Here is a 24,425-nt window from a genome sequence, read left to right on the forward strand (position 1 = left end):
AGTAGAGAGTTAATGGCTCCCATTTGTAAATAGGTGACATAACTTATTGTAATGCTCAATTATCTCTGGTCCATGAATTGTTCAATTATGCAAGCACTCATCTGCCCAGATAAATACTCATTAAGGTGAGCATCTATGCCAAAAATACAAATTTTCTACATTTTTACCATGTGTATACAGTAAACTCCAGAGAAATGGATTAACAGCACCAATTAAAAACCAGAGTCTAGATAAAAATTAGATGCCCATTCAAGAGCTATGAAACGGGTTTGTTAAAAAAAAAAAAAAAGAAAGAAAAAGAAGAATAAAACTATCTTGTTAGATACATTCTCTGATTGGAGAGTAATAAATGAAGCCTCACATTAACACGCAAATCCTTTTTTTTTTTTTTTAAGGAAAAATGGTCAAGGGTAAAAGAAACAGGAATCTCACTCAAGTCATAAGTTAGAATAATAAATAGCACACACACTCGCCCTAGAAGTTCTTCAAACTCCGGGAAAAAAAGAAGAGTTCATGCATCTCATTCAAACTTCAAAGCTACTTTCTCCTTTTTATGTTTAAACCAAAGCTTTCAAGAATGGAGGCCAGGTTTCCTTTACAATTTAAAATTCAAAGAGCACCACTTTGAAATTTAATAGAGCAGTGTTTGCTAAAGTAAACATTTTAGTCACAGTGCTGGCAGATGCCTCCGTGCATCCGCAGCCTTTTCTGTAGGTATTAAAGCACCGCTTCAAACTATTGGAACGTCTCTTCCCCAACAGCCATTGAAAAGATAGAGATTTCACGGAGCGCAGCATCCTACTTCTCCAAACAAAATGCACCTTTGGCGTTAAAGCAATTTTGAGACTTCGAAACTTCTGATGGCACTTTAAAAGTTGTGCTTCAGAAAAATCAAATAGGAACAATGAAAATGAGGATTCCTGATTCCTGTTAAAGGTTTTTACCACCGCCACACCAATCCACAGCCACACGGGCCTGGAGAAAAAGGCCCCTGGAAGGAAGAGAGAGAAGTGAGTTAGACAAGCATTTATGGTGATCAACACGTGGTGTGAGAAGTCTTTTGTATTATTATAAAATGGGTTACTAACACTGCTCAGTGAAAGGCGCTGTTTCTTTTACAATGCATACCAAATCCAATTATGGAGAAAGAACGGGAAAATTCTTTTCTTATTGAGAGCTAAACCAGCTTACTAAACCATGTAATTTTTTCCAGTAAGCCTAGAACATAAACATGTATATGAACTAAAAGGACTTTTCTTTGCATTGACTACTACATGTTATCAAACATCTTTATTCTTGAATATTTTCCTGTTGTTTTAAATTTCAATTTGATTTCGTTTAGAATCCATTTAGATGGACCAAGAAATTGCAAAATTAATGGTATAACAAATGAAAATCACAGTGATCTCGCCAATGCATTAGAAAAATATCATTATTCTTACTTAGTTTGTCTTTGTCTTTATCTATATATACATAAATTTCCAAATCAATCTGTTAATTTATAAGTGTTAATAATCAGATTTTTCCAAACAATAATTAGAATTCATTTCTCTTATTTTTAAGCCAAAATATATTTTCATAATGTTCATAAAATATTCTAAAAAATTTTTATAATGTCCTATAAAAATTGTTTAACGTTTCTATAAAACTATATTTAGAAATACATGTATTGTCATAGTATAAAATCCATATTTTTATTGAGAATTAATAAATAAGAATAGGTGAATCTCTTTCAAATTTAAATTCAATTTTAATAAGAGAAATAAAAATAAGTTTCACGTTAGCTACATGACCCTAACATCTCAATTATAAATATATAGTGATCTCTAGAACTGATCTCTAGAACTGTAAGGAGTTACCCTTACAGTATGGTATATTTAAATACATTGTTTTTAATGATTCATATGACATTTTAGCTAAATGAAATTCAAGTAAAGTAAGAAAAAAAAAAAAGAAAGGAACCATATTTCTAAACAGGCAAGAAGCAAATTCAAATGCATTCTTCTGTTTGTTGTGTTATGAGTTGAATATGTTTCCCCTCTGGCACAATAATGGTAGCATTGCAGTTTTCTGGCAACAAATGGCTGCCGGGGGTCACCAAATGTCTCTGATTTGTTACAGCATTTAATCTTCCACAAAAGCTGTTTACTGCTTCATATACACTGAACGCCAGGAACGTTATCCTTTACATCATGCCTAACTGCTAATTAATGGATGTATAAATTCCTAACAGCCAAGTCTTACAGCAGAGCCATGAGTGAGTACAGCAGACATTTTGCACATAACTAAAATAGAATTCTGATAGACCACAAACTCTGATTCCTCCACATAGCTATTGTTAGGCTGTGTATCTAACCAGATTTAAGTGCATTTGAGAAATTTGCTTGAAAGCCATCTGAAACTCAAAATATATTAGCAGGGCTGCAAGGGTTCAGCAGTGCATCATTAGGTTACAAGGCTACATTTCTTTCTCTCTTGTGTTTCTCTTGGATGTCTGCATTTTGGAAACAAAACAAAGACTCAAGATTCTGAATTTAACACCCAGATTTGACATTATGTCATTATGAGATTTTTGTCACTATAATTCTTTAAATTTTCTTTTTTTAAACAAATAGAAATGACTTGCAAAATATTTTCTTTGTGTCTTTTTTCTTTATGTGGTCAGGCATCGTTTGCTAGAAGATATCAATGCAACAGGATCACCTAGAAAATCTTACTGTATTTTACATATATTGAGCATGTATTACATGTCTGGCACCATAGTAAACTCTTCTACACTCATAATTTCTCATAGTCCTATTAACCATGTTTCCTACTCTGAGAGAAGCATTCATATCTTTAGTAGCTAGATGAGAATAAGTGGGTTAGAAACTGAGAAACGTGTTCTGGGTTTCACAGCTTGCTAAGAGCTGAGCAATCAAAACTGTAAATCAAACTGAATACTGGCTGACACCAAGTCCTTATGCCATTAACTACTATAATATGTTACTCTCCCGTTTGTCTTGGCTTTATGTATATAACAAGTTTTTGTAGCACAAGAACATTTCTAAGGAATAAAGAAAAAAATAACTCCAGGATGGCAAAGGCAGGGACAAAATATGATTAAGCCAACAATAAAGAATGACAGAAGAAACCAGTTGAAGGGGATGACTCTTACTTTCCAAAGTAGTTCCAGAAATCTTGATTGCCCTCTTCTTTTAAGAATTACCTTTAAATTCAAACAATGCATCACACAAAATACAAGGTTACTCTCTATCCATATGTGAAGGGGCAACAGACACTGATCATGAACATGGACTGAATTTTTACCGGTAACATTTCTTAATTCTTTATCTCTCGAACTGTTCATTTGCTTCTCAGAGACATAGTCTCCTAAGTCTTCAAACAAAGCTTATAAAATTATTATGGAAATCATCTAGCATATATCTGCTGAATAAATGAAAATTAATGGCTTAGAATAAAAAATTCTGATTTCAAGTCTAGCTATGCTACGGATTAGCAATGCAATTTTAAGCAAGTTACTTAAGTGCTCTTTCTTTCTTCTCAACTATAGAAAGGCTTAATAATGCTCATTTTATTGGTTACTATAAGGATTCAGTCACATAAGGCTTACAAAATGTTCCATAAAACATAAAGAAAGGTCTTTAACCATTTTCTGTTACTTTATCTTTGACTGTCTCCCTCTTGCCATCCCAAATGTCTTCCTGGTCTTCTAAGTTACCACACATCCCACAGCTGGCTTTCCACAAAATGCCCTGTTTCCAAAATGCTATATCTTCCAATCTGATAATAATTCTCTGTCCCTTAATATAATGAATGCAACTTAACCATGCAAGGAACTTTTGCCTTTACCTCAAATTTACTTCTATTAAGCAAAACTTCAGCCAAGGGTGCAAGTAAAATGAGAACAGAATGAAGAAGACTGAGGGAAGATGGCCGCGAGAAAAGTGGGTCTTCTCTGCAAAATAACTAAACACACCAGCATGTTAGGTCAATGTGAAAGAAAAAGCCTCAGTCCCTCATGCAGTCCTCATCCATTCTCTGCCTCTCACTGTGTATCAAACCAAGAAAAGAAGTCTGACAAATGTCAGTGAAAAAGAATCCCACATCTGAAGATGGCAAGAGCAGCAGCACTTCTAGCTGTAACAACTCGTGAATTAGTTTGTGATTGTTGTGAGTGTGTGTGTGTGTGTGTGTGTGTGTGTGTGCGCGCGCATCGGGAGTTTGCGGTATGTTAGAATAGGATTAGCTCAATCTGTGAAAGCTCATTTGCCCAGCAGCAACAGTCTATTTTATTTTACAATGGGGTATTTTATGTGAAAGGAGCACCTCTTAAATTTGAGTAAGGACTTTGAAAGTTTTTGAAAAATATGTAGCAAACAACGGCAAACAAATTTACATTCTTAAAATGGGGATTTTAGAATGGATAGCAGTTTAGAAGTTATCTAGCACAAGCCACATCCAAGTAAGGACAAGTCATCTTCCATGACAGGTGTGCTTAAAATCTCCAAGAATGGGAAATTTGTTATTCCATGACACAGTTTGCTCCATGTGCAAATTCAGCTGAAATTCATTTATCCTGAGCTAAGTGTTGCCTCCCAAGAATATGAGTTTGATTCCAGTTATCTCTGAAACAACTCTGGGACGAATCCCTCTCTTGTCCATGATAATGTTTCACACATTCCAGGACAGATGCCATGCTCTTTAATCTTTTCTTTCTAAGTAGTTCTTTCAACAATTTATCAAGTGGCCATTCCCGAACGATTTTCATATTATTTTACTGATGCTTTAAACACAGTTCTAGTTTATAAATATCCCTGTATGGTGGAACGGAAGCAACATAAAATTTAATATTTAGACTCATTACTAGAAAGGGACCATCATGTCCTGTGAGCCCAAGACTTAGGTGAATGTAGGTTAAAATCGCATTAGCTTCATTACCAGTTAAACAACACTCTTAAATTGTATTGGTTTTGTCATCAGATAAAAACTTCTGTTGTTTTTCACATGAACTGTGACTTGATAGGACCCCCATGTCTAGATTTGGTGCAGCTAGAACAAATAATACTAAAATTTACATGGAACCACAAAGCTATCTTGAAAAAGAACAAAGAAAATGAAGAACAAAGCTAGAGATACCACAATTCCAGATTTCAAGATGTCGTACAAAGCTATAATAATTAAAACAGTATGCTACTTACACAAAAATAGACACACAGATCAACAGCACAGAATAGAAATAAAACCACACTCATATGGTCAATTAATCTATGACAAAGGAAGCAAGAATAGATGATGCAGGAAAACAAAGCCTCTTCAATAAATGGTGCTGGGAAAACTGGACAGCTATATGTAAAGGAATGAAATTGGACCACTTTCTTACAACATACACAAAAATAAATACAAAATGGATTAAAGACCTAAATATGAAACATGAAACCATAAAACTCCTAGAAGAAAACCTAGGCAATAATCTCTGAGATATTGGATTTAGAAACATACATGAATATGTCTTCTCAGGCAAGGGAAATAAAAGTCAAAATAAACTATTGAGGCTACAGCAAAATAAAAAGGTTTTGCACAGCTAAAGAAACCATCAACAAAATGAAAGGCAATCTACTGATTGGGAGATGATGTTCGCAAATAATATATCCAATAAGGAGTTAATATCCAAAATGCATAAAAACTTATACAACTCAACACCAAAAAACCACAGATAATTGATTAAAAATGGGCCGAGCATCTGAATAGAGATTTTTTCAAAGAAGCCATACAACAGCCAAGAGATATATGAAAAAATATTCAACATCACTCATCATCAGAGAAATATAAGTCAAAATGATATAATACTTAAATAAAAAGGCCATTTATTCTTTTAAAAAATAGTTCTCTAATAGTCATTTAATCTACAATCGTAGTTCTCAAAAGATAATTCTTACTGGATTTTAAATTTTATTTCTGGAATGAATCAATAGCATTGTAACTTCATAAATATATCAATAGTAGGATAATTTATGCTCTCCCCTATAGGTCTTATGGTCTTTATTCTTATAGTCTTATGGTCTTTGGTCAACATAGAAAACCACTCCTTTTATTAATATTTAAGTAATATTTCAATTGATTTTTTAGCTCCTTGAAATATAAAAGAAAGCCAAAGACATGTTACTTACAATTATAAATTGTGATAACTTTACAAAAATTTATAATTTTCCCCATTCTTTATCTGCATACCTTGTAGGATTGTACCTTTCCCTTCCCTTGAGGTTAGGACCAGTCATGTAATGGGCTCTGTCGGTAAATGAAAATGGAAATGATACACTTACTTTCTAGGTAGTAGTTTTTAAGAGCCAGTGTGCAATTCACCACATGCTTTTCCCTACATTAGCATCCAGCAATGATCTAGATTTTGGATACATCAACCTACATAGCTGAGGAAAGTCCTCAGGCAAGCCCTGATGGATATGTGTACAAATAAACCTTTATTATTTTGTGCCATATTGGTTTTGGAATTATTCATTACCTTAACATGACCTAGCCTATTTTAATACAGACCTAATTATATCCTGAGAATCTTGGGGAAAATGTTACCTCTTGCCTGTTCTCAGCCACTCCTCCTCTAGGTAATTGTCTCTGGTTCTCACTACATTATTCCAGAGATTGGATGTGGTTTAACAGTAGAGTTTTGTAAAGATATTAAGGTCACTTGTAAAAATATCTGCTTGTCCTTCATAAATAAATGGAGCATACTTTTTATTGGAGAGATTCCTCCGGATCAGTTGCAAACCAAGGTAAGTGTTCAGAGACAGGACTACGTATCAACATATTAGATAATATATATTAAATTATACCAAAAAGATCCAAACACTGGAGAAATTTAATTTCTCTTTCATCTCAGAATTTCTCTGGTATCAGAATTTAGGCCTGAAGACAAGGGTGGAGACATATTGACCATGCATTTTACATTGAAGACTCCCTGGTATGCTTTTCATTTTAAATCCTGACGTCTTTTGTATCATGCCAGATGGTGCCTTATGTCAGATGACACATCCCAGGAAAAAGTCATGTGTCTGTCACTCTATCAGTACAATGCTTTGAGTTGTTTTTCTTATTTTGATGATATCTATGTATTGACCACCCTATGCTAGACCATCTCATTTCTCCTAATCAGGTATAAAATTGCAGGAATAATAAATTTTCCAAGTTGAAAAGTTATTGCACAGAAGAGACCTATGTTTTTTACCCCCTTAAGATGTCATATCCAGATACATTTTTGGTAGGAAGAGTAGTAAATCGTTCATTTTCATGCTTGTTTCTTGTTGATTACATCTGCTTCTACTGTAATTTTAACACACTTTCTTCATCTCTATCTTCTGCATGTTTATATAATTCTGAGACTTTGCCCTGTTTGAAGTAAATGTTTGTGTTAATTTCTGGTTTCCATGTGCTCTCTGGGTCTGGGCAATTTTTTTGCACATATCTTTAGTTTCAGCCTCCTCCTCAATATATTCAGTTCTGGAAAAAAGCTGGGATGTTCATTTAAAATACTTGAGAGTCTACTTTGTGCCAGCCACTGGGCTAGGCTCTGGCATCCTGCTATGAGTAACACAATAACCTTAGTAAGAGATGAACAATTCAACAAATAGTTACATTGAGATTTTGTTATAATTATCATATGGTATTAAAATAATTGGGTCCATTGTTCTGACAGAGCACAGAACTATCAAAGGTGTAAGATAGCAACTGAAGATGTGTTCCATAGGATAGAAAGTACTTGGACTGGTTATCCAAAGTTTTGATTAGAAAAAAAATGTATAGTTGCCATATGCATATATGTACATATATATGTATAATATAAATACACACATCTGGTATATAAATATTGTGCACATATATTACATATACATACACCCACGTGTGTGTATGTATGTACATATATACATATATGTCCATTTTTAATGGAGTCATAGCCTGGCAAATGTCTAAGTGCAATTTATTTCATAATTCCCACTAAGCAGTAACTGAAGTTCAGAAGAGAATGAAAAATTTAGGATTATGAGTAGAAAAAATTAGTTTGGACAAATTGATTAATTATCTGTATTTTTCTCTTTCTCACCTCTCCATCCTTCCAGAAACATATTAGTCACTACTCAAACAATGCAACATTAATTACTATACTTGTGAGGCTTTTCTTAATGCTTTAGAAATAAAATTTTGGATTAAAAAATAATGTACTTGATAAACATATCAGGTCTTCATGTTTTACATTTTTTTTCTGACAATTTTAGGTGACTTATTAATTTTCCCCTAATTTGAATATATATTATTTTCTAAGAATTTGTATATATAAGTTGTCTTTAAAGTAGGGAAATTTTAAATGTAGGATATTTGCAGAAATGTCAGAACAATTTCCTGATGAGTAGCGGGGCTCTGACAAAACAGAGAGGAGAAGGGAGTTGGGGGAAATTGGAAGGGGAGGTGAACGATGAGAGACTATGGACTCTGAAAAACAATCTGAGGGTTTTGAAGGGGCGGAGGTGGGAGGTCGGGGTACCAGGTGGTGGGTATTATAGAGGGCACGGATTGCATGGAGCACTGGGTATGGTGCAAAAATAATGAATACTGTTATGCTGAAAATAAATAAAAAATAAATTAAAAACAACAACAACAACAAAAAACAGGGCTTTCCGCACATTGCAGAATCCTAGAAGTGTGTATGAGTTTGAGGTTTGAAATAGAGGCTCTATGTTATCTAACAAATTTATTTAATGAAAATACACAATACAAATATTTACCAAAATAATATTTTTATAATAGTATCATTCTTATAATTCTTTTAATACTGGTATCATTTGATATAAAAATCTCAAACTCTGCTCTCAAAACTCTTAACATACCAAGAAAAAATGTGTATTCTCTAAAAAAGGTATTTAAATTATTCTGTTAATATTATGGCATTATAATTACTAGAATTTACTATAAAAACATACTGTATAAATTAGTATATTCATACATTGGTAGAATATAGACTATGTGTTAATACCTTTTATTTATAATAATTTAATTATATTAACTTAGCAGACTGATCAATTTTTTCCATTCTCTCTCTTCCTTCTCTCAAACACATGTAATTAACATCTGAAAACAGGTGAGAGAATATTCATGGATATTCAGCTTCCATACCAGAGAAATGAAATACAACTGTTTCTCAGAACACTCAAAGGAGTGCATGCTAATAAACTTGTTAGAAAAGTACATCTTCAGATGCAAACAACTTTAATTTGCTGAACATACTGAATCTGCTAATATTTTACATTACAGAACCTTGATGAAACTCAGTCAAAGTTTTCCATTTTCATTGGTCTTTCTCATAGTAAAAAAAGATCATTAAATTAGGTTTCAGATTTTGTAAATCTTAACTGTTCTCTCAAATAGAGCTCCAATAAACTTACTCAGATTAATCTCCGGTTGTTATTTGATGGAATAACAATGTGTATTTTTTATTTCTCTATGATTAATAGAATATTAGCAAACATCATCAATCTTACGCTTTCCAGTATCTATAAGATAAAGCTACAACAAAATATTATCGCCTTTAAAAATCAATTGTCTCTTTGTTCTGGATGTAGTTACTTTATGCAATTAAATCATAGAAAATTTATTATTAAAGGAAAGTCAATTTGTCAATTATATTCAGTCTGGGTTATACTCTGTTATTTTGTTTTTTTTTTATGTAGTGATGGTAACTGATTTATTTTTCTTCTTAGTATAAAAATTCCTATTGTGATTAAGAAGCCTATTGACTACAACCTTCATGTATTCAATATGTCTGTATTTCTTCCCAGCAGAACACATTTTCACTAAAATTTAAAGACTGATTTTTCTTAAAGTTAGGCTCTTTTAAGAAGAAAAGTATATTTAGGCTTTGGGTACTGCTATTTATTTCTTCCACCATAGAATACACTCTTAAATAAGATCAAACTTCAGAATAATTAATGTTTCCTAGGGTAGATATTTTATTCCCACCTATTAAGGACGGAAGGTCATTATAAAATTATTTGTTGTTATTGCATACATTTATGTGGATATTCATTTTTGACTTCCACATTGCCTTTCATAAAGTAGGAGGAAAGTGGTCTACTGTAACTGATAGGATTGTGGGTTGGAAATGCACAGAAGGAAAACCTAGGGTTGGTTTATGAGAAACATGTAATAGTAAAGTAACTGAAGAAAGCTATCAAGGTATGGACAAAACCAAATTAGACACCGATTTGTATTGGTTAACTGCTGCTTGCTGCTGTACAATATAGGCAGAAAGATTAGTGTTTCTGTATTAGTCAAGTTGAGATTGAGATTTTGGAGGTCTCAGTAAAAAGTAACTCAGTAGATATAAAGCACTGGAAAAAATAATTTATGCTCAAAGAGAAAAGCAACACATAAAACACTAATATAATATCCACCATTTACTGATTATCTTCTCTGTATCAGGCACCAATGGGCATGTTACGTGCTGTCTCTAATCTTCTTAACAACCTTGAAATAACCATTAGTTCTATTTTACAGGTGAGAAGAATAAATTTAAAGATGCTAAATAACTGACTATGTGATAGAGTTGATGATGATTAGTAGTTAGGTCTGTCTGATTATAAATAATTTGTTCCTTTGACAATAGGAAGCTGGAGAATTACAGACACCTGCCCAGGCTGAAAACAGCAGCAGCATATGTCTCTATTCACTTACTATCATGACTATACCTCCTGGAATTACTGAAACAATATTAACTTATATCATTCCTCCATTAGTCTCATATATATTTGTTAAATCATGAGTCTCAATTTTAGGTTTACAATATAAAGGAAATCAAATGTTACTGACTCACTTTCTTTATTACCTTCTGAATTACATTTTATAGAAACAGATAATAATGCTTCAGGATCCCAGAAGACCTAAGAACACTCCTCTGATTACCAACTATAGCAGACTCAAAGTGTCCCACAAAAACCTTCCCTCAGTAAGAGAATCCTGACATTTTAGGTGGAGAGAGAGCCACAGAGTTTACTCTTCTACAACTGGTAGGACCATGTTCAGCCAATGGGATGTGGTAAAACATGATGAATTCAATTTCTATATTATGCTCATTCATTCAAGAAGAGGATTGGCCCCCTTCAGTTCCTGTTTCTCACTAGCTGGAAGACAATTAAGGTGAGCTATTTCAGACCACATAGACCTATGCAACATTTTAGCAATGTTAGTATATCAGTATCTTGCTCTGTGGAAAATGGAGTTGGCAATAAGCAAAACACAAGAGTATTCAGTATTCTGAATAAATCCAAAAGTATGCGGAGCTAATGGTTGACATCAAAATGAATTTCTAAAAGGATGGCGATATCTAGAGCTGAGTGTGTAAAGAAAATATGAGGGGAAGTGTTGGATAGACAGAATCATCACATAGAATATTCAGTAGATTTAGAAGGAAGTATGAACTAAATGTAAAACACTAATGGCGATGACACAAAATGATCAATACCAGATATGTGGAAGGGCAAAAAAATTATTTGGCTAAGAATGTAAGCATCTGGGGCGCCTGGGTGACTCAGTGGGTTAAGCCGCTGCCTTCGGCTCGGGTCATGATCTCGGAGTCCTGGGATCGAGTCCCACATCGGGCTCTTTGCTCAGCGGAGAGCCTGCTTCCCTCTCTCTCTCTCTGCCTGCCTCTCCATCTACTTGTGATTTCTCTCTGTCAAATACATAAATAAAATCTTTAAAAAAAAAAAAAAGAATGTAAGCATCTCTTAGAAGTAGGGGTTTTACTAAATACTGGATGTATAACAATACCAAAATGACAGTGAAGCACTTAAATCATAACCATTACATCTACCAGTATTCTCAGATATATACTGTTGAAAATAACTATCTTTCCCTGATGAGAAAGGAGGTCAAACTGCAACAGTATCAAGCCAGGAGAATTTTGCTGAGGTTATGATTTAAGAGCAAAAGATGAGAAGGAGAGAAATAATCTGAGTGAAGTATGGAATGTTAGAATAATGGAAATATGCTCTGGTTGGGAAAAAGCAAACAGCAATTTCTTTTGAGGGTGGGATTATGGACATTGGGGAGGGTATGTGCTTTGGTGAGTGCTGTGAAGTGTGTAAACCTGGTGATTCACAGACCTGTACCCCTGGGGATAAAAATATATGTTTATAAAAAATAAAAAATTAAAAAAAAAAGATAATGCTAAAGTTCAAGATGAGAATTTATAGACTAATGGTTGTTATTTGAAGATATATGCTGGAATCTGCAAATTAAGAACATTTCTTCTTATTACTCTATACTGAATTGTCTCCCAAATCCATATATTGAAGTCATAAACCCCTAGTGTAATCACATTTGGAGATAGGATCTTTGGGAGAGAATTAGGTTTAGATGAGGTATTGAGGTTGGGACCGTCATGACGGGATTATTGCCCTTGCAAGAAGAGACACCTGGGAGCTTCCCCACACCACCATGTGAGGACACAGCAAGAAGGTAGCCACCCGCAAGCCAGGAGGAGAGCCCTCAGAGACTGGCCATGCTGGCACCTAGATCTTGGACTTCCAGCTTCCAGACATGCAAGACATAAATTTCTCTTGTTTAAACAATTCGGTCTATAGTATTTTGTTTCAGAAGCCCCAGCAGACTGACACATTTATCGTATAACGTTTCTAGGCTGTGTGACAAATGACCACAAACCTAGCAGTGTAAAAACAACATGATTTTTTTTTTTTTTAACATGAATTTTTTATCTCACAGTTTCAATGGGTCAAATGTTTGCAAGGATTAACTCAGTCCCCTGCTAGAGCTCCTTCCTGGCTGACAGGTTGTGTTGGTCAAGGCTATAATCTCATCTAAGCCTCAGGGTACTTTTCCAAGGTCATCTAGGTTGTTGACAGAACTGAGTTCTGAACTTCCAGTTGTAGGATTAAGGTCCCCACTACTTTTAGCAGCTAGAGGTTACTCTCAGGTGTTAGCTATGCAGCCTCTCCCAGCATAGCAGTTTACTTCTTCAAAATCAAGAGGACTCTCTCTCTAGCCAGTTAAAACAAAATTGTATATAACAATATAATCACAGGAATAACTATCATATTAACTTGGCCTTATAATATAACCTAATCAGGGAAGCAACTGTGCCATCTGATTCACAAGTCCCAACCACACTCAAGGAAAGGAGATTATTCAGGGCCATGTGCACAAGAGGGCCAGGAATTTTAGGATGATTTTAGATTTCTACCTCCTGTGCTGATTAAGTAGGCCTCAGTAAATTATGTTGGCAAAGATTAACCCAACGATCTCTGACCTCAGATGCCCTTTCTCAATATGATCTTCCCTTTATTGAAGTGAAGTATATTTCTCCTGTTTTTGAATCCTGTTTTTGAATCTCATTGGAGAACTGAGGGCCCAGACAACAGCTTTGGCTGAGTTCCCAACCAGCACCCAGGACCAAATGCCAACCATGATAGTAAAGCCATTTGGGACTTTGCTGTTATCTCACTACTGTATGAATTGGTGTGTGAGGTAAAATAATTGAGGGTCAACTCATAGGATTATTTTTTAAAATTAAAAAAAGTTGGTATTTTAAGCCAGCTGTTCATGTTGTTTTGAATGTTTTATTATGTGGCAGGAGTAACAAAAAAGGCAAAAGTAGGTAAGAAGAGGTTGGGTATAAGGAGAAGATAGCCTGATATGGCAAGAAAGTGAGAATAAATATATATGTATCACCAGGGTGGCCATATAATTTTATTGTGCAAAATGGGATATTTTTTTGAAAGAGGAAAGAAGCAGAATAAATATTCTGTCAGGATGACCAGCAATAAAATGACATATGCTAAATGAAGGGGAAAAGGCACAATCAGTGAGGCTGGTTTAATTATCTTATGATAAAAAGGAAGTTGACAAATAAATCCATTAGAGCAAGTGGCAGTTTACACATACTGAAAGAAATAAATATACTGCTGAAGAGGATTTGGAGGCTGTTTAAGTGCTGGTTAAATGTACCATAATATTCCAATACAAGAGCTATCACTAAAACACTAGCTATTACAGAGTTTGGTAAGTCTTTTGAGTCTGCCTAGGAAAGGTTATAACTAAAAACATGGAAAAACCTATTGTTTTTTTCCTGTACAACAGAGCACCTCAAAATGGACCCCAGAGGACCACTTATAGCAAAGCTTCAGCATGTTCCCTTTTCACTAATAGATAAACACACAGCTGAGCTTACTTTATGAAACTGTTATTTTTTCTTTTTTTCAACTTATGACTATTTTTAACTTGTGTAAAAATAAAGTTATAAATGAGAGTTAAAAGCAATGTCTTTGATTTGACCATAGCGAAAGTAAATGATATGTATGAATTGGTATGAGTGTTAAAGATTTCAGAGTTTATAAGTAGAGATGGATACTAAGTAGCTTCTAGAGATTTTAAAGAAATTGATAATGTTTATTAGAGATATTCCTGAATAATGCTTTATGCTATTCTAAATATTTCCCAACTGGCTTCATAAGTTATTTATTAATTATTAGAATTATTGATACAGTTGTTCATTTGTCAGCTGTCCACCTTGAATATATTTATTGATTATATTTATCTGGTCAAAGGATGTAAGTGAAAGATTAGACAGCTGGAGTCTAAAGGATGGGGTTCCAGAATCAGATCTTTTACGATTAACATTCCTTTCTACTAGCGTTTAAAACACAGATATGCAGGTCCTATTGTTAGTAAGCTTAATGTTCAAATCGACAAAACAAAAATAAAAATAAAACTGAAAGTTTGGCATCAAAGTTCACCAACTTCCTCAGTTCCTGTGAACTTTACAACTGCTGCATTTTAGAAATTCCTGCCAAAGCCCTTGACATCAATGGGAAATGTTTCACTTGCAAATCTTAAATTCTACCGCCAACCCTCTGTCTTCTCTTGTCCTTCCAGGATTTTTATTTCCACACACTCTCAACAATTTATCTAATTGAAACCTCCAGTCCTTTGATTTGTCCTTCGTCACTCATGGCATAATCAGAGCCTTATTTCTTTTGATGCGTAATCATAGATTCCCCTCTCTCTACACTCATTTGCTTTTGCCAAGTGTCTAAGCAAACTTTAACTTCAACATCTTCATTGAAATTCTTCTTTTCTACAGTAGACTTTCTGGTAAAAAGAGTAAAACATGGCATGGCATTCTTACCACATCAACCCTGTTTTCAATGCCCCTCCAATTTTGGCCATAAATATTACTGAGAAAACTTTTCACATCATATTTTTTTTTCCCAAATTCTTGATGGCTAATGAAAAATTTAATATTCTTCCTTAAGCCTCCTGATTATTATAGGCACTGACCTAGGAGTTTTTTTAAAGCATTTTTGAGACTGATCCAAAATCATAATGATACTTCCTTCTTCTTCTTCTTCTTCTTTTTTTTTTTTTTTGTTCAGTTAGCCACTGTATAGTACATCATTGGTTTTTGATGTGGTGTTCAGTGATTCATTAGTTGCTTATAATACCCAGTGCTGATCACAACACCTGCCCTCCTCAATAACCCATCACAGTCTACTTCTCCATCCCCTACCCCCTTCCCCTCTGAAATCCTCAGTTTGTTTCCAAGAGTCCGTAGTCTATCACGATTCATTTCCCTCTCTGATTTCTCTCTTTTCAGTTATCCCTCCCTTCCCCTATGGTCCTCTGTACTATTTCTTATATTCCAATATGAGTGAAACCATATGACAGTTGTCTTTACAGATGTAGTGAAAAGAAGGTGCATATCTAAGTTAGCTGAAATTAGTTTCTACCATGCTTAAATAAAAGGTTTTTAAAAATTTTTTATTTGGTTGTTTATTTTACTGTTTTAGCTTTACTGAGATGTAATTGACAAATAAAATTGTAAGATGTAAGAAGTGTACAGTATGTTGATTTGATAGATGTATATTGTAAAATAATTTCTCCCATCAAATAAATATTCTTAAATAAAACATATGTGCCTCATAAGAAAGCCAATATTTGAATGTGTGTATTCAGAGGGAATTAACAAGTTCTATTACAGATAGATATCTTTTCTTTTTTCTTTTTTTTTTTTTTAAGATTTTATTTATTTATTTGACAGAGAGAGATCATAAATAGGCAGAAAGAGAGGGGGAAGCAGGCTCTCCACTAAGCAGAGAGCCTGATGTGAAAACTTTCTTAACCATTAAGTATGATGGAAGCTGTAGGTTTATATATAAGATCTTTATTATGTTGAAGCATGTTCCATCTAAGACCACTTTGTTGAGAGTTTTTAATCATGAATGGAGGTTATATTTTTTCAATTGCCTTTTTTGCATCTATTGAGATGACCATATAGTTTTTATTTTTCCTCTTCTTGATGTGATGTATCACATTGTTTGATTTGTGAATATTGAACCACTCTTGTGTCCTTGGAATAAATCCCACTTGATTGTGGTAAATGAGGTTTTTGTTGCATTGCTAAACTTAGTTTGCTAATATTTTGTTGAGGCTTTTTTCATGGGATAGTGGCGCATAGTTTTATTTTTTTATAGTGTCTTTATCCAATTTTGGTATCAGAGTAATGCTAGCCTTGTAAAATAAATTTGGAAGTTTTCCTTCATCTTTTTATTTTGTGGATCCTTTGACTAAATTTTGTAGATATAATAGATTTTACTACTTTTGTGTTTAACCTTCATACTGGCTTCATAAATGATTAATCTATTACCTTTACTATATGTTTGCTTTTACCAATGAAACTTGTTTTTCATAATTTTCTTCCTTCCAGTTATGTCCTTTTCTTTCCACCTAAAGAATTCCCATTAACATTAGTCATGAACTCCTTCAGCTTTTGCCTGGAAAATTCCATTTCTCCTTCAATTCTGAATGATAACCTTGCCAGGTAGAGTGTTCTTGGTTGCAGGTTTTTTTCCTTTAAGCATGAATGTATCATGCCACTCTCTTCGGCCTGCAAATTTTCTGCTGAAAAATCAGCTGATAGTCTTATGGGGTTTTACTTTTTTTTTTTTTCTGCTCCTTTTAAGATTATTCCTTTATTGTTATTATTTACCATTTTAATTATGTGTCTTGGTGTGGACCTCTTTGAGTTCATCTTCTTAGTGGCTCTCTGTACTTCCGAAACCAGGATGCCTGTTTTTTCCCTCAGATTAAGAAAGTTTTCACCTTTTATTTTCAAGTATGTTTTCTCTCAACCCTGCCCTGTCCACCACTCCTCCAAAGCTTTTCTGGAATCTCTATAATGTGAATGTTATTAAGTTTGAAGATTTTACAGAATTCCCTTAAGCTTTTCTCATTTCTTTTCTTTCTTTCTTTCTTTTTTTTTTTTTCTTATGTTTTCTCTTCAGCTTAGTTGCTTTCCATTACCCTGTCTTCCAGGTAACTGATCTGTTCTTCATCCCCTAATCTGCTACTGATTCCCTCTAGTATGTTTCAGTTATTATATTCTTCAGCTCTGACAAGTACTTTTTCTATATTTTTTTCTATCTCTTTGTTGAAGTTCCCAGTGAGTTCATTCACTCTTTCTCAAGGGCAGTGAATATCTTTATGACCATGACTTTGAACTGTTTACCAGGCATATGCTTATTTTCTTTTCATTTAACTCTTTTTCCATGTTTTTTTCTTATTTTTTCATGGTGTCTAACTGCTCACTTTGTCCAACTCTGTATTTGTTTCTATGTGTCAGATAGATCAGCTATATCCTGGTCTTAGAAGTAGTGGCCTCGGGTTGAGAAGGTCCTGTGGTGCCTCATAGTGCAATCTCTCCTGGTTACCAGAATCAGATTCTCCAGATATGTCTTCTATGTCAGTTTGCATGCTCCCTTCTATAATGGCTAGCCACATTTGCTGTGGTCACACTGATGGGTGAGGCTAAACTTTAATCCAGTTACCTGCTTTACCTACTGTGGGTACACTGGTCATGGTTTTTTGCCCATGTTATTGAGAGGCCAGGCTGCAACTGCTGTTATCCCTTAGGTGGGTGGAACTGGCATTCAGGAAAGCTGCCTGTAATTGGCCTCTGCCACAGCTGCAGGTACACTGAATGGCAACATGTGCTACCTTTGCAAGCAACAAATAAGTCTGGCTGCAGGAACCGTGGGTTGCTAGTGTTTGAGGTTATCTTTCCACTTCCCAGGGCAGGAGTCCCTTTTGAGTGGTACCAGTCCTAGCCAGGCTGCTTGTCAGATGTGGTGAGGCAGGAGCTGTTTGTGAGGGGTTCCTGCTAAGGTAGGCAGGCTGGGTACGGTGGGTCTGCCCAGGAACACCAATGTAGCACGTGCAAGGTGGAGGGAGAGTTTAAGAACTGGCTTTTGCAAACATCAAGCTACCCAGTCTGAGGAGGGACAAGAAAATTGTGTCTGTCAGCACTTGTGTTCCTGAAGAGAACTCCTATGGATCCCTGATCCTCATGTTCTAAGATTAGTCAATAAACCTCCTCAAGGAGGAGGTGCTTTCAAATTGCTGCTTTGGGGCTGTATCTCAGACCAATCCATTCTGCATGCTTGCTCTTTAAGGGTGGGGATTCAGTTGTCTATCACCCTAAAGGTCTCCTGGAGTTAAGCCTACTGATTTTTAAAACTCCCAGAGTTAAGCCCTGGTGATTTTCCAAACCAGATGTTATGGGGATTCGTCATCTCAGTGAAGGTCCCCAAGGCTGGGGGTGCCCAGCGTGGGCTTAATCCCTTTGCTCCTCCATGCTTGCATTGTCCTTCAGTTTGTGGTTAATCACACTGGGAGTTTGGCTCCTGGCCATGTCTCTGCCCCTCCTACCTTTTTCAATGCAGCCTTTTTCTAGGACTAGTTGTGAAAGATCTGTTCTGCAGTCTTCAGGTCATTTTCAGAGTTAGTTCTGATCAATGTAGTTATTGCCCCAGTGTGTCCCTGGGAAGAGGTAAGCTCAGGATTCTCCCATTCCACCATCTTCCCCCTTTCTCAATTTTTTTTTCTATTTTAATCTGTATGTAAAATTTATGGTTTTGAGATTTTTCCTTTATGCTTAGGAGATCTCTCCCTTTTTAACATAACAGTAAAGGAATTCGTAATTTTGTTAATAAATATGTTATATATATATATATATATATATATATATATATATATATATAACATATTTGATATATTCTAAATAAATGGTGTGGTTAAAGGATCAATTTTAACATTATCACATCCCAATGCCTTTTTTTTTTTAAGGGAGAGCAAAAGAGCAGAAAGGGGAAGAGCATAGAGAAAGAGAGAGAGAGAATGTTAAGCAGGGATCCCAATGGGGGCCCAACAGAAGGCTTGATCTCATGACCCTGAGATCCTGACCTAACCTGAAATCAAGAGTCAGAAGCCTAATTAACAGCCACCCACGTGCCCCTAACCTAAAGCCATTTTTAAATTGGATAGTCCTTTTCTCACTAATTTGAAATGCCATTGTTCTCATGGATTAAATACTTCTATATACTGGAATTTGTTTCTTGATCTTATTTTGTTCTTTCCTGATCCTGACTCAGTCCCTCACTGTCTTAACTGTTACAGAATTTTTGTGTGCTTTGGTATTCAGTAGTACAAACTCTTCTATTTTTTTCTTATTTTTCTTATTTTCTTATTTTTTTTCAAAATTCCTTTGATGCTTATTGAGCATTTCATTAAAAAAAAAAAAAACCTTGATAATCATTTAATTGGGACTGAATTATACTTAAATATTTTGAGATTATGCTCTTTGGTATATGAATATTCTGAATATTTATGTCATCTGATTTATTTTTCCTTTTATTAAGAGAGAAATCATTTTTATTCCTAATAATATATTCTCATTTAAAGTTTACTGTGTAGGCTAAATCATAAGCATACTAGCTCTTTATATTGTTATATCCTATTATTACATATTGGTACCTGTACCTTCTTTGTGACAGGGTATTTACAGATTTTGTTTTGCTATCCATCTCATAATTATTTATTTTTATTTGTCAATTGTTTCTGCACTTACATTTATTATTGTTATGTTTAATTTAATCTCATCGATGATATTTTGAATGAGTATGCTTCCAATGCAGTTTCATACTTGCTTTTTGCTAAGAATTCCAGTGATAGTGCTGGTCCCTTTTTTTTTTTTGGAGGAAGGATAACTTTTAGTTTAGGCATATCCCTAACCACTTAGGTAACAGAAATTCTAAGCTCTGATGTTATGAGATAAAATGAATTCCCAAGAAGATTTCTCTCCCTCCTTCCCTTCCTAGTAATTAGGCAGAGACATACATGAATACTTATTATTGTTTGTTTGGTGCTTAAAGACACACTTTGCCTTTTCGGCATTTCTTCTTAAATAGTAATCCTTTCAGCGTGAAGCTTTGCATATGAAGTCTCAATTCCAGCTGCCACATCATTGTGTGTAAAGGCATCATTCCTTGTGTCACTGTGGGAATTTCTTCTTTCCAATCCCCAAATTGCTGAGACAAGCACCCTTTTACACCCCAAGCAACAATGAATTCTCATTCCATTTTTTGACACTTGAAGATTACTCTTTCTTTTCAGTAAGCTCAGCTCCATGTATTATGATATTGTTTCAAGAGAGATTTAGAGTATCGTGGTCTGTCATTTCTAGAATTGAAAGCGTTTTTAAAAAATTTTTTTAACTTTTTAAATTAAAAAATTCATAATATATAATAATTAAACTATCTTTTAAATGGATAGAGTTTTTTTTTCCTATCTGTAATCTAAATATCTCATTTCTTCCATTCAACTACAAACTCCCTGATTCTGTGGTACAATATTATTTATCAAAACTACAATTGCTGTTAGAGAAATACTTGAAGTGAGTGAATTTCTTTGGGTTTCAATTAGAGCACTTTTTCAGCAACACCAAAAACTTAATAAATAACATGACAAAATCATCATTTACTTTTCAGTTTAGAGGTATACCAAACAAAATCTCAGATACTTCATTGTACTGCTGGACAAACCACTCTTCAGAGACTAGACATCTGCTCAGATACCTAGTGATATCCACTGTTCAAAAATCCCAAATGCTGTGCTTTCTTCAGCAGTATTTCTATTCAGAAGGATTTTGTCCCTCTTTACACTGTCAAATTTACATACAAAAGAAGAGAAACTTTAATCCACTCCTTAATCCTTCAAAACTGCCCAAGGAAGAAAAAGAAGTCTTTTAAACTAAGATATAATAATTTTCACTCACTCCTGCAATAGAAATAGAACACAAATTAGACATAAAAAATCCCTTTCAACTTTTGAGCACAAATTTAAAGTAAAGTTTTATTCTGAATTTGAAATTTGCCAAGGTCTGTGGCTGAGTTTCAGATACCCACTTCCCTTCTTGGCAGTAGATAATTTGGAAATCAGAAGTCTGCACATTTGAGATATTTCCAGGCTTGGAGTGTCAAAAAGACAAGATGGCATATGGTGAAGTAAAAGGGATTTCTCACATTCAGGAACACATTTCAACTTCCAAAACATAAAAATAAATAAGTGCTTTTTCAAATTCATAAAAGAAATAATGAGAATTTTGCCCAAATATTATAGACATACCAATGTTAAGCAGCAAGATGTTTAAGTCTGTCACTTCCTGCAAGCTTTCCACTAAATGGATAAGTTCAAATTTCAGGACTGTCATATTAACTTTGGCATAAAAATGCTTCCTTCTTTGGCAAAGATGACAGTATTCCCCCTCAAAGAAAAATTATAGTCTAATTAAAGTATACAATTTGATGTTTTTATACCAACGTTTTCCTGGGAAGTTTCTTCAATACTCCACTTGCTAATTTTACGTTCAATGGATCAGAGTATGGAGGGAATTGATGTGGCGAACACAAGGTCTATGGTATGCTCTGTTGTCCATTTACCTGCTCAGTTCTTGATTCTCTTTGGCTGTTATAAGACAGAAGTTGGTATATTCTAGAGTCTCACTATAGTTCATTTACTTCTTAATCTTGTGAGTATGTTGATATATGTTAGCACTTCAAGTGTTATGGAAGAAAATAAGTACTTATAAATTATATCAATCAACTTTGTTATTTTTCTGATAAACTATTAGCAGAATAAAATAAAAATACTAACCAAAGAAACATTAATCATATTTATAGATTTCCACTATCTACAACATTACCATGTATTATCAGTTGTTTCATTAATGTGAATACTTAAAAAATATTTTTCTCTTAACTACAGAATAACTTATTTGAAAATAGCCCAATAATCAGCTGGGCTGATTTAAGGGGATTATGTGGAGAAATCCTGCAACTTTAACAAGAAAGTTATGAAGTTGCCCATATGACTCTTTGTTCATTATTTAGATTTATACAAGGGGTATCTTTGTGCGACAGCTTCTTTAGAATATGAGTGCAAGGCTAAACACATTTGGAAAATGACATAAAGTTATCAAAGAAAGTAGCATATCGTAAAAAAATTTATAAAGTTCTATTTTCAACATAAGTGGGTACGAGAAGAATAAATGAAAGAAGATGGGATTGGGAGGGAGACAAACCATAAGTGACTCTTAATCTCACAAAACAAACTGAGGGTTGCTGGGGGAGGGGGTTTGGGAGAAGGGGGTGGGATTATGGACATTGGGGAGGGTATGTGTTTTGGTGAGTGCTGTGAAGTGTGTAAACCTGGTGATTCACAGACCTGTACCCCTGGGGATAAAAATATATGTTTATAAAAAATAAAAAATTATATCAACAAAAAAATTTATAAAGTATTTTTCCAAACTGTCAGATTATAGAAAGCATTTGAACGTGGGTAGAGTAGGATTTTCTTCAACATTTATTTTAAGGTAATAAGAAATTAACTGTTAACTTTTTAAATGTCTCACTTTCTAAACTATAAAATATGGAATTTGAATCTCAAAGTGACTCCTGATCTTAAGCCTCCAAATTTGTGTGTGAGGGAGAAAAAAGTTGTGGAACAAATGTGTAGGTCTGGATAATAAAGTATTAGTTCGTTAATCCATCTGAGCTTCACTTCTTATCCACAAAAATCACTTATTATTTCTCTCATAAGTTAATTTATACAGAGAAGGCACCCTGAGCTTTCTAAGAGGAGTGCAGTATCAAAGTAAGGTGCTTGCTGACACAAACGATAACTTCTTTTAAAATTAATATGGCATATGTGTTAGATCATTTCATTTGTAGAAATCACCTCAAGTCACCATTTCCCTCAGTTTTATCATAGAATAAATATGTCTAACTTACATCTGAGGTGATAATTTGGCCCATCCACTAGACGTAGAGAAAATCAAATCTACATTAATATGTGTAACATTAAGAGTTACCAAATACCCACTACTATTTATTCTCCAAGCTTACTGTGCCCCTTCTATGATGATTTTTATGCCTAGCTTTTCTGTTTTCAAGTAACAGATCAGATACATAATATACTTCACTTTTATACCCAGATTATATGTTATCAATAGACTCTTCCTCACATGAGCCCACTCTTCCCTGATGGTATCTCAAAAAATAGACTGAGGTGTTTGAAAAGTTGCCCATCCCTGTGAATACTGAAGGTGTCTCAGTTTCAAGATAACTCAGCATTATTTAAAACTCTGAGGTTTATACAATGAAAATACCTGGTTCTCCCATGGACTGAGGTATGAACATTTCAGCAAAAAAAGAGAAATATAGGAGGTAAAAATTTAAGTCCTTCTGAGAACAGCTTTGAGGATATCTGTATCATGAATCAGCTTAATGTTAATGTAAAAGAACAAACTATTTTAAATATATAGTGTTTAAAACTCAATAATTCTAGGTGGTATTTTACCAATTTCTTCTTAGAAATGTGAGAATAATAATGCATCTCTAATACAGTTGCATGTATGAATGTCATTAAGTACTATTTGTAAACAGGTTTTTCATTTAATTTTATAGCTTTGCAAGAAATTAATTCATAAAAACCATTTAAAATGTTTTCTTACTCTTTTAGGAAAACAGACATCTTGTGAGGATATCTTCATAGAGGAAGCAGAGTTTTCTTGTGTGATTATAACATTAGGATAACTCCTCAAAAGTAAAATTTCTGATTCAAAGATCATGAACAGTTTTCAGACTCTCTCTAGATGTATTCCTTAAGTAATTTCACCTTCCTTATAGCTTTAAATACTATACAGGGAAGACTCTCAACTGTGAAGCTCTAATCCGGGCATTTCTCCTAAACTCTGAAATTATAGGTCCAACTAAATAATATCTCCAAACATAAAAAGTATTTCAAACTTAAAATGTACAAAAAAGCAAAAAAATCCTCTTGATTTAACAAAAATTGTCCTCCAAATTTTATCATCATTTTGATCAGTAAAAACAACAACAACAACAACAAAAACTTGAATCATTTTAGGGTTCTCATATTCCCTGAATACTTACATTCATTGTAGCGGAATATCCTATTTCTGCGAAATGTGTCAAAAGACAGCTATCTCT

This window comes from Mustela nivalis (assembly GCF_964662115.1).
Source record: "Mustela nivalis genome assembly, chromosome: 5".
NCBI classification, from domain to species: domain Eukaryota; kingdom Metazoa; phylum Chordata; class Mammalia; order Carnivora; family Mustelidae; genus Mustela; species Mustela nivalis.